This window comes from Lithobates pipiens, unplaced genomic scaffold, assembly GCF_037356315.1.
Source record: "Lithobates pipiens isolate NorthernLeopardFrog02 unplaced genomic scaffold, aLitPip1_a1.2 Scaffold_16, whole genome shotgun sequence".
Lineage (NCBI taxonomy): Eukaryota > Metazoa > Chordata > Amphibia > Anura > Ranidae > Lithobates > Lithobates pipiens.
In genome coordinates this window covers 467,251,300-467,266,665 of record NW_027507748.1, presented here as the reverse complement: position 1 = coordinate 467,266,665, position 15,366 = coordinate 467,251,300, and positions in this window count along the sequence as shown.

Genomic DNA, 15,366 nt, shown 5'->3' with positions numbered 1-15,366 from the left:
CTCCAACCTTTAACTTGTTAAAGAGCCTTGAATCTGTAATTTTGTTAAACAAAATGATTGAAACTGCCTTCAAACATTGCGCAACACCCTCTCTCGGTGGTGATTAACATATTAATTGACTCTCAGTGCAAATCCATTTGCAAGTCAAGCAGGCCACAAAAATTTATATTAGAGAGAGCAGGACCTCTGTTTATTGACACAGACCGCCCCCAAAACAGTTTTTAGAATTTAGTTAGGCCTGACTGTAATTAATTCCATTCAAGGCTTCTCCTTAAAACCAACATAAAATTATCTTTTAAGGTCCTCATCTGTGTTTCACAATACTTTGCCCCGTCTGGGTCCAATCATCCGTCCTTGTTTGTACATTTACCCTAAAATACAAAACTTAAAAATCATTAATAACACCTCACTGTACCTCTCTGAGAGGTTCATAATGGTCTAAACTAGTAGTGGATGCTTGGAACAGACTTCCAGCCGAGGTAATGAGTCCAACCGTAAGTACAGTCAATAATGTCCAGGACCCACCCCCATACCTATACTCTGACAGACCAAAAATTATGGAAAAACTTGGAGGGTTTGTAAATACTTGAATTCCAAAATGACAACATGTAGACCTATAACCTTCACACATATTAGCATCACATGAGTTAATTTGGAAGGAAAAACAAAACAAAACACAAGACCTACTGAATCCATAAGATGCCACAAGGTGCAAAGTAATGTATCATGTAGTTTCCGAGTGTCAGAGTGAATGAACCTTCACTCTAAGCCACAGGAAAGGAGAAAAAAAAAATCAACACAACATCCCTACAGTTCCTCATAGTTATAGGGATTGAGATTTCATATTTGTGCACAGGTTATTTATTCGCAAGTACATTTAAACTTGTAAAAAAAAAAAATTATAAATTTAACTGGTACCAGTATTGAGCTCATTTCCAATGAAAAAAAAAAAGAAATTATAAAATAATCATAAACAGTACAACACATGCGCATTAGTGTGATCACACTTATTCATGGCCATAAAGCAATGTTGAGTACACCCCAAAAAAAAAAAAAATCTTTGTTTACACATGGACAGTTCATACCCATGCATTCCATCACTCAAACATACACATTCATTTCGATTGCATCCCATACATCCTGGATAGCACTTTGGTAATTGCAAATTAATTGTTATGTGTTTCTGCAAACGGGAATGAGAGAAAAAAAAAACAACAACCAAGAACACCAACCCAAAACAAAAAATAAAAATAAACTGAAGCAAGAGTAAGTTTCTGTACTAAGCAACACTTGTACCCTATACCTTTGAATATTTATGGCAGTCTTCTGATCCTTTGGGGAAGATAAACACCTATATTACTACTAACCATGTTTGAATACCTAGCCTAATATACATTACCTTAGGTGTATGTATTTATGTACAGTGCCTTGCGTAAGTATTCGGCCCCCTTGAACTTTTCAACCTTTTGCCACATTTCAGGCTTCAAACATAAAGATATAACATTTTATTTTTTTGTGAAGAATCACCAACACATGGGACACAATTGTGAAGTGGAACGAAATCTATTGGATATTTTAAACTTTTTTAGCAAATAAAAAACTGAAAAGTGGTGCGTGCAAAATTATTCGGCCCCTTTACTTTCAGTGCAGCAAACTCACTCCAGAAGTTCAGCGAAGATCTCTGAATGATCCAATGTTGTCCTAAATGCCTGATGGTGATAAATAGAATCCACCTGTGTGTAATCAAGTCTCTGTATAAATGCACCTGCCCTGTGATAGTCTCAGGGTTCTGTTGAAATCGCAGAGAGCATCATGAAGGCCAAGGAACACACCAGGCAGGTCCGTAATACTGTTGTGGAGAAGTTTAAAGCTGGATTTGGATACAAAAAGATTTCCCAAGCTTTAAACATCCCAAGGAGCACTGTGCAAGCGATCATTTTGAAATGGAAGGAGTATCAGACCACTGCAAATCTACCAAGACCTGGCCGTCCCTCTAAACTTTCAGCTCAGACAAGGAGAAGACTGATCAGAGATGCAGCCAAGAGGCCCATGATCACTCTGGATGAACTGCAGAGAACTACAGCTGAGGTGAGAGAGTCTGTCCATAGGACAACAATCAGTCGTACACTGCACAAATCTGGCCTTTATGGAAGAGTGGCAAGAAGAAAGCCATTTCTCAAAGATATCCATAAAAAGTCTTGTCTAAAGTTTGCCACAAGCCACCTGGGAGACACACCAAACATGTGGAAGAAGGTGCTCTGGTCAGATGAAACCAAAATCTAACTTTTTGCCCACAATGCAAAACGATATGTTTGGCGTAAAAGCAACACAGCTCATCACCCTCAACACACCATCCCCACTGTCAAACATGGTGGTAGCAGCATCATGGTTTGGGCCTGCTTTTCTTCAGCAGGGACAGGGAAGATGGTTAAAATTTAGGGGAAGATGGATGCAGCCAAATACAGGACCATTCTGGATGAAAACCTGTTGGAGTCTGCAAAAGACCTGAAACTGGGACGGAGATTTATCTTCCAACAAGACAATGATCCCAAACATACAGCAAAATCTACAAAGGAATGGTTCACAAATAAATGTATCCAGGTGTTAGAATGGCCAAGTCAAAGTCCAGACCTGAATCCAATCGAGAATCTGTGGAAAGAGCTGAAAACTGCTGTTCACAAACGCTCTCCATCCAACCTCACTGAGCTCGAGCTGTTTTGCAAGGAAGAATGGGCAAGAATTTCAGTCTCTCGATGTGCAAAACTGATAGAAACATACCCCAAGCGACTTGCAGCTGTAATCGCAGCAAAAGGTGGCTCTACAAAGTATTAACGCAAGGGGGCCGAATAATTTTGCACGCCCCACTTTTCATTTTTTTATTCGTTAAAAAAGTTTCAAAAATCCAATAGATTTCGTTCCACTTCACAATTGTGTCCCACTTGTTGGTGATTCTTCACAAAAAATAAAAATGTTGTATCTTTATGTTTGAAGCCTGAAATGTGGCAAAAGGTTGAAAAGTTCAAGGGGGCCGAATACTTACGCAAGGCACTGTATATACATCTATATTGATACACCTGCTTAACATGTAAATACTTTTTCATGAGCTCCCTGCACCTGAAAAATATAACTTATACAAAAGTTATTACCCTTTTCCCTTTCTTTGGCACAAAGAAAGCAAACACTACCACATTGTTACATTTACATATTTATATTGGTATATGTTTACTGACATCCGCACTTGGATCTGGTAAAATAAATTACTCAGATCATAGACATCTGAATGACACATTAGATCTGGTATTTCTTTCTACATTTGTTTCTACATGTGTTTCTACATTGCTTATATTTAAGTGTTGTTCCCCGTAAGGGGAAGTCCTAGCAGATAATATAGATAGGTTGGGCCTCCCTCCTGTATTTTCTGTTTGAATGGAATAGACGTTTTCTGTGGGGTCTTAACAATTTGATCAAAAGATTGTTTTATTTCTTTCAGTTCTTTATTACACTGCACCACATCTGCATGGCATGCTTCATATTTTTCCTTAAGAACATGTTGTGTTGTTTCCATTATTTTATTGGTATTTTCCCAATTATGAATATGTGACTTCAGTAGCTCAATCTCATTTTCAAGAGAGGTAATTTTGGTTATTAACGTAAATTCTTTCAGAACTGATCTCCTGTGCTCGCTTTCCATGGTATTTACATTCAAAGGGGAGCATGACGCTATTTGCCTTTGACTAGTAACTGTGGAGCCATGCCTATAGATCTTATCTTTGGAGGCATTGTAATTGTAATGATGTCTCTTTCTGTTTGAAAAGGTGGCAATTTCTCCTGTAGTGTGACTTGCTAAACAGGTATTGTTTGTACTCTGGTGATAAATCTTTGATTTTACAGAATTAGACCTTCTGGCTACATGAAAATAATTGTGCATACAATCCATGATACATTGATATGAATCTTTAAGAGGATTTATAAAAAATCCACATTGAATTTTAAATTTTGGATGGGCATTAGTTATTAGGAGGGTTTTGTACTCTGGGTCCTCTCTGTGTACATTTCTCCGTTTGCCTACATAATAAGCTGACCATAGCCTGTTTGCATAAAGAAGTGGATTCTCATTATTTTCCTGTTTTGTTCTAAACACTGCTATTAAGCCTAGGTCAAAGGGATATAATATTTTTAGCAGTTCATCTACAGTTTCATTGTAATCTGCACTTCCTTCTTTAACATGGTCTGGTAAGGAAGACCATGTGTCTAAGTTAACTGTTAATAGTAAAACTTTAACCTGATCTCTGGAGTTGGCAACTCCCAGCAACTTACATCGTTGCAAGACATTATCTGCATGAAATGTTATGTGCACTCCTGGCAATAGTTTTCCAATATTGTTAGCTACAAGTAGCACATTCTCTAAAGACTCTGTCCTCCCTATCCATCTTTTGTGCTGTACTCTTAATTCCTGTTACATGCACTTCATCAACTGCAGGAATCATCTTTCAAACCTTTTTTTTTTTTTTATCGACTGGGCAACAGCTCTTTTCATCTCCTTCTAATGTATCTGGACTCTTCATGTACAAATTCTATATTATATTTAGCTTTTAACATAAGTGATGTCTTCCTTAGTATACTAACAGTAGGTTTCCTAATGATTACACACTGTACAACACAGCTATTTTTTATAGCCCATTTCTATATTGAGCACATAGAGCACCCAATGTTACTTTTTAGCCTTCAGATGAAAAACCCTTTCATAGTATGCCTTTTGTAGATATTGCAAACCCTTGAGATATTGCTGAAAGAGACCACCAATTTTTCCTGTGCCTTCATGGTTGCCATTTGTTGACTATTATTTATGATTATGTGCATACACCTCAATCATTGTAGTAGTATGGACATGTACATATCTAGATTTGAGAGATATTTTACAAAAGAGGTAGTTCAATCAGCAATACACATTTATTTATAGGGTTACATAATATATACAAATTACACACCAGACAGTATTTACATCACAATATACAGTGTAGGTCCCCTGGCTTACATGATATTTACAAATTACTCACAGAACCATATTTACAATACAATATAAGGTGCAAGTTCAGAGTTAGATTACCTGTTAACTTCAGGTCAGCCCATGGTGACTGCCGTGTGCTCCCACACCAGAGTGAGTTGGCTTGCTCACAAAGCATTATATCCCCCCCTACTTTCTGTAGTGTGGCTAATATAATTCTCCCTAATTGGTCACTGTACCTAGTAAATGTATATTGGGAACAGCCTGATTGGATGAGTCAAAGAAAGCTGTTGTTTACTTCCCAGGTGAGATGTTGTCTGGGAAAACAAAAGGCCAAGCTTTGAAGTTGAACTAATTACAGTAACACCAACACAACACTCAATAGTTTAAATATATATTTCCCTCTAAGGGAAATATGTTTCTAATTACAATATTGTACAGGTATTAATGGAGATTTAACATAAACTCATAAGGCTACAATGATCAAAATTGTCAACAATTTCCATTGGCTGTACTTACGTTTTCACATGATTCTATTTTTAGAATCCAGTTCAACAATTCAAGTTCAATTACTTACCTTTTCTAGTATGTTGATTTCTAAATATTGCACACTGCAGCTTAAAAAATCTTAGTACAGTTTATTTTTTTACTGAGGTGTGTAAACAATAGTGGTGTATTCTTCATAAAAAAAAGAAAAATCTGCATTTTTGGTCAGTAATTTACACCTCATGCGTGCAAATGCATTTGTGCGCAATCATCCATTAACTCTCGGTGAACATGAGAATAAGTTGTGTGCATGCACGCAAAAATGCATGAAATTGGGTGAACGCATATGTGAGAAAAAACGTGCAAATACATACCAAGAAAAAATGCCTGAAAAAATAGATGCTCAAACAGGAGTATCATGTGCAAGAAGCCCTTATATGGTAGTTGATGCTCTCTGGGAGTTGTTTAATTGGAGAAAATATATTGAACAGGATACATATTAAAAAATTCACTTTCATCTTAATAACAACTCATGTATACCTTGTCAGTGGGGTATTTGAATCAACATTCATTCAAAGACATAGTATAGGGTAGGGCCAGGGGTTGTGTCAGACAATTAAAATGGTTTAAAATCTCAGACATAAACTATGAGCAAAGTACCGTATATACTCGAGTATAGGCCAACCCGAATATAAGCCGAGGCCCCCAATTTACCCCCAAAAAAACTGGCAAACTTATTGACTCGTGTATAAGCCGAGGGTGAGACATGCCTGTCCATCCCTGTGTGTGTGTCCGTCCATCCCTGTGTGTCCGTCCATCCCTGTGTGTCCGTCCATCCCTGTGTGTCCGTCCATCCCTGTGTGTCCGTCCATCCATCCCTGTGTGTGTGTGTGTCCATCCATCCATCCATCCCTGTGTGTGTGTGTCTCCATCCATCCATCCATCCATCCCTGTGTGTGTGTGTGTCTCCATCCATCCATCCATCCATCCCTGTGTGTGTGTGTCTCCATCCATCCATCCATACATCCCTGTGTGTGTCTCCATCCATGTGTGTGTGTGTGTGTGTGTGTGTGTGTGTGTGTGTGTGTGTGTGTGTGTGTGTGTGTGTGTGTGTGTGTGTGTGTGTGTGTCCAGCCTACCTTTGTCCCGAGCCTCCGTCCCGTGCCTTGCCTCCTTGCCTCCGTCCCGTGCCGTGCCTTGCCTCCTTGCATCCGTCCCGTGTCGTGCCTTGCCTTGCCCCCGTCCCGTCCCGTCCCGTGCCGTGCCGTCCCGTGCCCTCTTCGTCGGCGGCCATTGTAAAGTTCAAAAGCTGCGCCGCCGCCTTCGCCTGTGATAGGCGGAACACTGAATTTCCCAGCAGCCTGTGTTCCGCCTATCACAGACGTCGTATCATCCTCGTCCGTAGTACGAGGATGATACGATGTCCGTGATAGGCGGAACACAGGCTGCTGGGAAATTCAGTGTTCCGCCTATCACAGGCGAAGGCGGAGCCGGAGGCGCGGCTTTTGAATAGAATGGCCGCTGTCTGTCTGCTCGACACGCTGATCGAGCGGGCAGACAGCGATGACTCGAGTATAAGCCGAGGGGGGCACTTTCAGCCTCAAAAAAGAGGCTGAAAATCTCGGCTTATACTCGAGTATATACGGTATGTCCCTCTATAATGTGTACTTGTCTCAATTAAGCACTGTCATTTCTGTCTGCTGCTTTATTCCTCTGTTATCAGCATGAATCACTTCTGACAGGTTTTTCCGCTGACACCAAGAGAAAAAAAGGTGACAGCGAGGGAGCTCCAGAATATAGCATGTCATTGTCAGCCTTCATTCTGTTCCTGTGTGCTGTGTGAAGGGGCTGTGTCCCTTCCCTCCAAACAGTTCTCAGATCTCTCCTCACTGAGCTCTGCATAGTGTAATTTTAGCTCTCCTCCCCCTGATTTCTGAAAGCTCAGATAAGATTTTTAAATTATGGACTTTGAACAGATTTAGAGGAGAGAAGACTTTAGATAAACAGGTACAATTTATGTAGGAGGATTTTTTCATCCCTGTGTATGACCTGAGGCCAGTCACTTCATTGGGTATATGTAAGACAACAGATATCAAGATGAGACGATCAAAACATAATGATACCACGTCCCAAATATAATGTACACACAAATCCCAATAGAGAAAGGGAAAAGAATGGGACCAGTGGGGCTGGGGGGTAACCAACCCCAGGACTTTAAACGGTATTAAATGAAATAAATCAAAACATTATATTTGAATTAAATTTAATCCAAAAAGATTTTAATTAAATTTAATCCAAAAAGATTTTTCACAACATCAGTATTAAAACATCAATGCATAACCATGAGTTATCAGCTACTAGTCATTGATTCTACTGCTTGGTTGCATCGTTCCTCAGACCTTCTTTGGGATGTGGTTTCTCATTGGCCATTGTACTTTAAAACTTACCATCATTAGTTTATCATCTATGAAGTAATACACATCCAAAATGTGGGGAATCCTTGTTAAGTGCATTTACTGTGGGCTGCAATATCTCCTGAGAATCGCAGCTTATCTTTGCTTTTATGTATAGGATTTGTAATTTTCTATGTATTTATGTTATGTACCATGTATGCCCACAATCATGGTTATGCATTGATGTTTTAATACTGATGTTGTGGAAAATCTTTTTGGATTAAATTTAATTAAAATATAATGTTTTGATTTATTTGATTTGATACCGTTTAAAGTCCCGGGGTTGGTTACCCCCCAGCCCCACTGGCCCCCTTCTTTTCCCTTTCTCTATTGGGATTTTTGTGTAGGGTTTACAACCACTTTAAATGTTCAACATATAATTAAAGTGTTACTAAACCCAGGACCTTGAATTCACTATATCCAGTCTCCCACAGAACATGGAAATATATTTTTTTTTAAATATAAACTTCTAAATACCTTTTCTTCCAGCAGTCTTGTGACTTCTATCAGCGTCCGGCCGAGTGCTGGTTAAAGATTGTAGGAGAAGTTTTCATTTTCCTTCAACTGTCTATGAGGCTGCAGGACCCCTGGCCCTCTGTCTGGACAGTGCTGATTTACCCTGTAAAAAAACAGAATCAGTGCAGTGCAACTTGAACATAAATCAATATTTAAAAAAATATATATAAAAGAGCAAAGCAATGCTGAAATAAGATGAACAGCTTCCAAGTGCAAGACCCCTGATGACAGAGGAGACAGTGATGTGGTGAGTACTAGTGATGGCCGAACGGTTCGCCCGGCGGTCGTTTCGCAGCGAATTTCGGCTGTTCGCGGTCCGCCCGATCGGCGGACTATTGGCGCCGATCGCCCGGCGGACTTCCGTGTTTACTGTGTAAAAGAACTTTGACCTATGATGACACATCCATCATGGGGTACAGAACAGCCAATTGAGACATTAAAGCACATGGACACTTGGACATTCCCCCTAACTTATAAATAGACCTGATCCGGCGGCCATTTTACATTCTTTCTTCTGTCACTATAGGGAGAGGTTGCTGTGTGGAGCAGGGAGAGATTGCAGTGACCCAAATCGCTAGCTATTTGGTACACAAAAGTTATTTTCAGGACTGGTATAGGTGTTAGGTGTAGTTCAGGATATAGGTTTGCTGTGCTACTGATTGTTGCAGCAGCCTGAGTGTCTTTTGTCAGTTTAGAGAAAGGGACAGGATGGTGTGTGCTGCAGGGACAGTCAGTTTAGTCATTAGCTGTTACTATCAGGTCCAGAAAAGTGCTATTCCAGTTATTGTTCCAGTAGCCTCTGTTTTGTCAGTTTATATAGGGACAGGCAGGAAGCAGTGTGTGAGGCAGTAAAGGTCAGTTTAATCAGTAGCTGTTACTATATTAGGTCCATAAAGGTTCTTTTCAGGACTGGTATCAGTGGTATGGTAATAGGCTTGTACACGTATAATATTCTTTCTTCCAAATATAGAAAGAATATTATACTTGACTGCTGCCCTTCTGCTGCAGTCTGCTAATCAGTCACACACAACCTACTTGTTCCACAAAGGTCCTTATAAGGACTGGTAATAACCTGGTGTAGGGTGCTATAGTACATAGGGTTGAGTGAGGTACAGTCTGCTATTCTATAAGGACTGGTATAGGTCCACAATACATAGGGTTGAGGTGCACTACTGCTGACCACTGCCCTATACTGCAGCAGTCCTTCATCGGTATAGGGACTGAGAGTTTTGTCACAGGGTCATTTAAAAAATGACAGGCAGAGGAAGAGGCAGGCCCTTCCGCAGGGGTGGTAGGGGTAGGGCAGGAGCAACAGGCTTGAGCCAAAGTGGGAAGTTGCAGAAGGTGCGTTCAATTACTTTAAAGGACGCACCAGACTTGGTTGAGTGGCTCACTCAGCCTTACTCTTCTGCACCCTCCACATCCTCTCGATCTGCACCCTCTTCTTCACTCTCTGCTATGTGCACCCCCAAAGACACTACCACCAACAACAACACCACCACCACCACCACCACCACCACCACCACATACCTTCCGCTTGAGTCACAGGAATTATTTTCCGATCCATATCAAGACATTTCTGATGCGCAGCCACTCTTGGTATTGGATCAGCAAGAGGAGGTAGCAACAACCGCTACTCAGCAGTCTGACGACAGTACCCAGATCAGCCTAAGGAGGAGGTTGGTCCCCGGTGTTTCTGCCTACTCCGAGATCTCTACTTATAGCGGTGGGGAAGGTGACGTTGATGATGACGTGTCTAGTGATGTCACGTGGGTGCCCACAAGAGAGGAAGAGGAGGGGAGTTCAGAGGGAGATATGGACCAGCAGATAGGAAGGAGAAGCAGGAATAACTTACATTGCACAGGAGGAACAAAGCAGACTGCAAATGTATCAGGAGCGAGTCATCGACCATGTATGGTCACATCTGGTGCTCCCAGGACACCGGGACATGGCTCCTCAGTGTGGGCTTTTTTTAATGTGTCCACTGCTGACAATAGCGTTGCCATCTGCAATCTTTGCAGTCAACGCATAGTCGCGGTAAGCCCAACACTCACCTAGGGACAACCGCCTTAAGAAGGCACATGAGCAGCCATCACCGAGCCGAGTGGGAGCAACGGAACACACAAAGCCACACTGCAGGCTCTCACCATCCAGCCTTGTCTACTACTTCTCCTTCTCCTCTCTCCTCACAATTGTCCTCCACTCCACCTTCCATCACGCCAAGCTCACGTTTTTCTGCAAAAAGGCAGGCTTCTGTGGGCCTAATGTTCGAGCGTAAAAAAATGATGACGCCGGATAACCCTCTTGCCCAACGGTTGACGGCTGGCTTGTCATAACTCATAGCCTGCCAACTACTGCCATATAAACTGGTGGACTCGGAGGCCTTTCGCAAATTTGTGGCCATTGGAACACCACAATGGAAGTATTTCTCAGAGAAGGGCATCCCAGAGCTATATGGCCATGTTCAGCGGCAAGTGAATGTATCTCTGGCACACAGTGTCGGTGCCAAGATACATCTGACCACAGACACGTGGTCTAGCAAACACGGTCAGGGAAGGTATATCACTTTTACTGCCCACTGGGTGAACCTTCTGACAGCCGTCAAGCATGTAACCCGTGGCACCCGTGTAGATTTGGTTTTACCGCCACGGATTGCATGCAGGCCTGGCTCTTCTTCTCCTCCTCCTCCTACTCCATCCTCCTCCCTCTCCTCCTCGGCTTACTCCTCCTTTTCCGCTGCTAGCGTCTCTTCCGCTGCGCCGCCCAAGCTCCCCAGAACCTATTCGACATGCCAGGTGAGACGTTGCCATGCCGTGCTGTGTCTGTTGTGCCTGGAAGCCAAGAGCCACACTGGCCCAGCACTCCTTTCAGCTTTGCTTTCACAGGCAGATCAGTGGCTAACACCGCTCAATTTGACAGTTGGTAAAGTGGTGTGTGACAACGGTGCCAATCTGCTTAGCGCATTGAAACAGGGCAAAATCACGCACGTGCCATGCATGGCACACATCTTAAACTTGGTCGTGCAGCGATTCGTTGTCAAATACCCTGGGGTCTAGGACATCTTGCGGCAGGCAAGGAAAATCTCGGCCCATTTCAGAAGATCTTACACGGCCATGGCTCACCTTGCTGACATTCAGCGGCGACACAATCTGCCGGTCAGACATCTTATTTGCGATTGTCCGACGCGATGGAACTCAACCTTCTATATGCTTGATAGGCTGCTCCAGCAGAAACGTGCAGTTAACATCTACCTGTATGAACTCTGCGGCAGAACAGGTTTGTGGGAGCTGGGTTTTTTTTCACCGCGCCAGTGGCTGCTCATGCGCAATGCATGCAGACTTCTGCGCCCATTTGAGGAGATCACCAAACTGGTCAGTCGCAGCCATGGCGCCATCAGTGACATGGTACCTTATGCCTTCTTTATGGAGCGTGCATTGCATTGTGTCATTGATCAAGCTGTGGAGGAGCAGGAGCGGGAAGATGAGGAAGTCGCAATGCTGGATGAATTCCTAGGGGGGGCTACTCTATCTGAGACAAGTCAACAGCAGGAGTCTGAAGAGGAGTCAGAGGAGGATGGTGCCGGGGCGGATGAGGAGGAGCAAGAAGAGCATGCTTTAAACCTTTCTGGGATCCCTGTTGTGAGTGGATGGGGAGAGGAGAATGAAGAGGACGACATTATCCTGGATGATGAGCAGGAGCCAGGCCACCACACCGCTTCCAGTTTAGTGCAAATGGGGGCCTTCATTTTCCAGTGTTTTAATAGGGACCCCGTATAAAAAGCATAAGGGTCAAGGACCAGTACTGGGTGGCAACGTACTTAGCCCCCCGGTACAAACACAAAATGGCGGAAATGTTACCGCAGTCACAGAGGGCTGGCAGAATGGAGCACTTCCAGGCCTTGCTTCAAGAAATGCTGCATTCTGCCTTTGCGTGCGCTGGCAGAGGAGCAATTCCCACTCCCAGAGAAGGAGTTGTGGGTACCAATCCAACAGCACCTGCAAGAAGAGGCCGGTTTGAAGATGTGTTGGTGACTTCGGATATGAGGTCATTCTTTCAGCCGACCCATCGACAGGTGTCATCCGGATCCAGCATCAGGGAACGCCTAGACCATCAGGTGTCTGACTACATCGGGTTAACGGCCGATGTGGACGCTCTGAGGAGTGATGAACCCCTGGACTACTGGGTGGGCAGGCTTGACCTCTGGCCAGAGCTTGCCCAATTTGCAATCGAACTGTTGGCTTGCCCCTCATCCAGTGTCCTGTCCGAAAGGACGTTCAGCGCAGCAGGGGGGATCGTGACCGATAAGCGTACTTGCCTAGCTCACGACAGTGTTAACTACCTCACATTTCTAAAAATGAATAAAATAAATAATTTTTTTAATCGAGCACAGAGACCTTCTTTCTTCATTTGGCTCACTTCCTTGTCCAAAAAAAGCACACCGTACTATATGCCCATACCCTCCTCTTTGAAGAGGTTGAGCGGTGTCATATTTCTAGTGGGGCTGCTTATTATGAGGGGCTCCCACCATCCCTGTGCTGTGCTGACATCCTCCTGGGGCTGTACCTCTGCTGTGCATATTATGAGGGGCTCCCACCATCCCTGTGCTGTGCTGACTTCCTCCTGGGGCTGTACCTCTGCTGTGCATATTTTGAGATGCTCCCACCATCCCTGTGCTATGCTCATTATGAGGGGCTCCCACCATCCCTATGCTGTGCTGACTTCCTCCTGGGACTGCTTATTATGAGGGGCTCCCACCATCCCTGTGCTATGCTGACATCCTCCTGGGGCTGCTTATTATGAGGGGCTCCCACCATTCCTGTGCTATGCTGACATCCTCCTGGGGCTGCTTATTATGAGGGGCTACCACCACCCCTGTGCTATGCTCATTATGAGGGGCTCCCACCATCCATGTGCTATGCTCATTATGAGGGGCTCCCACCATCCCTGTGCTATGCTCATTATGAGGGGCTCCCACCATCCCTGTGCTATGCTCATCATGAGGGGCTCCCACCATCCCTGTGCTATGCTGACTTCCTCCTGGGGCTGCTTACGGTGCAGGTGTCAGTGCTGTATATCACGGTGCTGATGTCAGTACTCTCTATCACGGTGCTGCCGTCAGTGCTGTATATCACGGCGCTGGTGTTAGTGCTTTATGTCACGCTACTGATGTCAGTGCTCTCTATCACGGTGCTGTTGTCAGATGACTCTATCACGGTGCAGGTGCCATTGCTGTATGTCATGCTGCTGATGTCAGTGCTCTCTATCACGGTGCTGCTGTCAGTGCTGTATTTCACGGTGCTGGTGTTAGTGCTTTATGTCACGCTGCTGATGTCAGTGCTCTCTATCACGGTACTGCTGTCAGTGCTGTATATCACGGTGCTGGCATTAGTGCTTTATGTCACACTGCTGATGTCAGTGCTCTCTATCACGGTGCTGTTGTCAGATCACTCTATCACGATGCAGGTGTCATTGCTGTATGTCACGCTGCTGATGTCAGTGCTCTCTATCACGGTGCTGGTGTCAGATGACTCTATCATGGTGCAGGTGTCATTGCTGTATGTCACGCTGCTGGTGATCATCTCCTGCACCCTCTTCTTTGCCTACCCTGACCTTCCCTCTCCTCCATTGCCTTCATGTGCTCCACAGTCCTGAATTGTCACAACAATTTCCCATATAAAAAAAGAATGCTTGTAGTTGTCGATCCCAGATTCACCTCATACATGTGTTATGTCATTGGCCATGTGGTGGGACTATGTTTGCGCAGCTATTAATTATTTTGTGGCTGCAAATTTGACCTGTAGGTTTGCAAAATTCGCCTCCCATTGAAGTCAATGGGACCCGCCGCAAACGTTACGGTCCGCGAACTATCGGCCGCCGTCGGAAGTTCGTCCATCACTAGTGAGTACAGCCCATTCACCACAGACAGCTCTAGCCTCTCACCTCATTGATTCAACCTAAAAAGGTCACTCAGCAATTTCCCACACCATGGGGGACAGACATCCAGTGATCTGATGATGTTATCATAAACAATCTCTCCTCAGGACATGCATGAATAATAAAGGTAGAATCTAGTGCGATCCATTTGAACAGATTTATTGCCAAAAAAGTTAAAATCCTACTTACAAACAAAGCACTTAAACCAAGTGCAGGCATATGAGCATGGCTGTAAGTTTCCAAAACAAAAGATAGCTGCGAGTGACATCAGATGTGACTCCTCTCCCCAAACGCATTACGTCCATGGGCGGGACTTCATCAGCTGGCTCATAGTCATGTAGACGTCTCGCAATAAAATACTGAATACCATGGCAACATGATGCTAACTGGCTCAGTCTCCCTGGAAAGAGTGGCTAACGCCAAATCACATGTCCTGCCAGATTACAGGCAACATGGAGACCGATACATTCAAAAATAACAAAAGACATCAAAGACTTCTTAATCATAAAAGTCATTCCTATTGTTCTCATGCAAGAAGGGATATAACTGAAATCATATGGAACAAATAAACATAGCCAAAACGGAATATAAGGAATTAATCCATTCAAATATTTTATAAATATTAGCATCACTTCGCAGCCATCTTCGCGATCCAAAAACAATCAATATACATACAACACCATAAATTAAACATAAAAACATAAAAAAAACTACCTATCCAAAAAAAAAAAACACAATTAAGATCAAAGTCTACATTCAAGCCAGCAGGAGTCATAACCTTTGTTTAATTAATTTAGAATGTAATTACCCCCTCTTCAATGTCTAGAGACTTTTTCAATCCCCCATAATTTCAAACCTATGGGGTCACAATGGTGACACAATCTGAAATGTCTGTTTTAAGGCCCTTTTTAATATTATTTATATGTTCCCCTACTCGTACATGCAGCACCCTAGATACTAGGAAGAATGCCA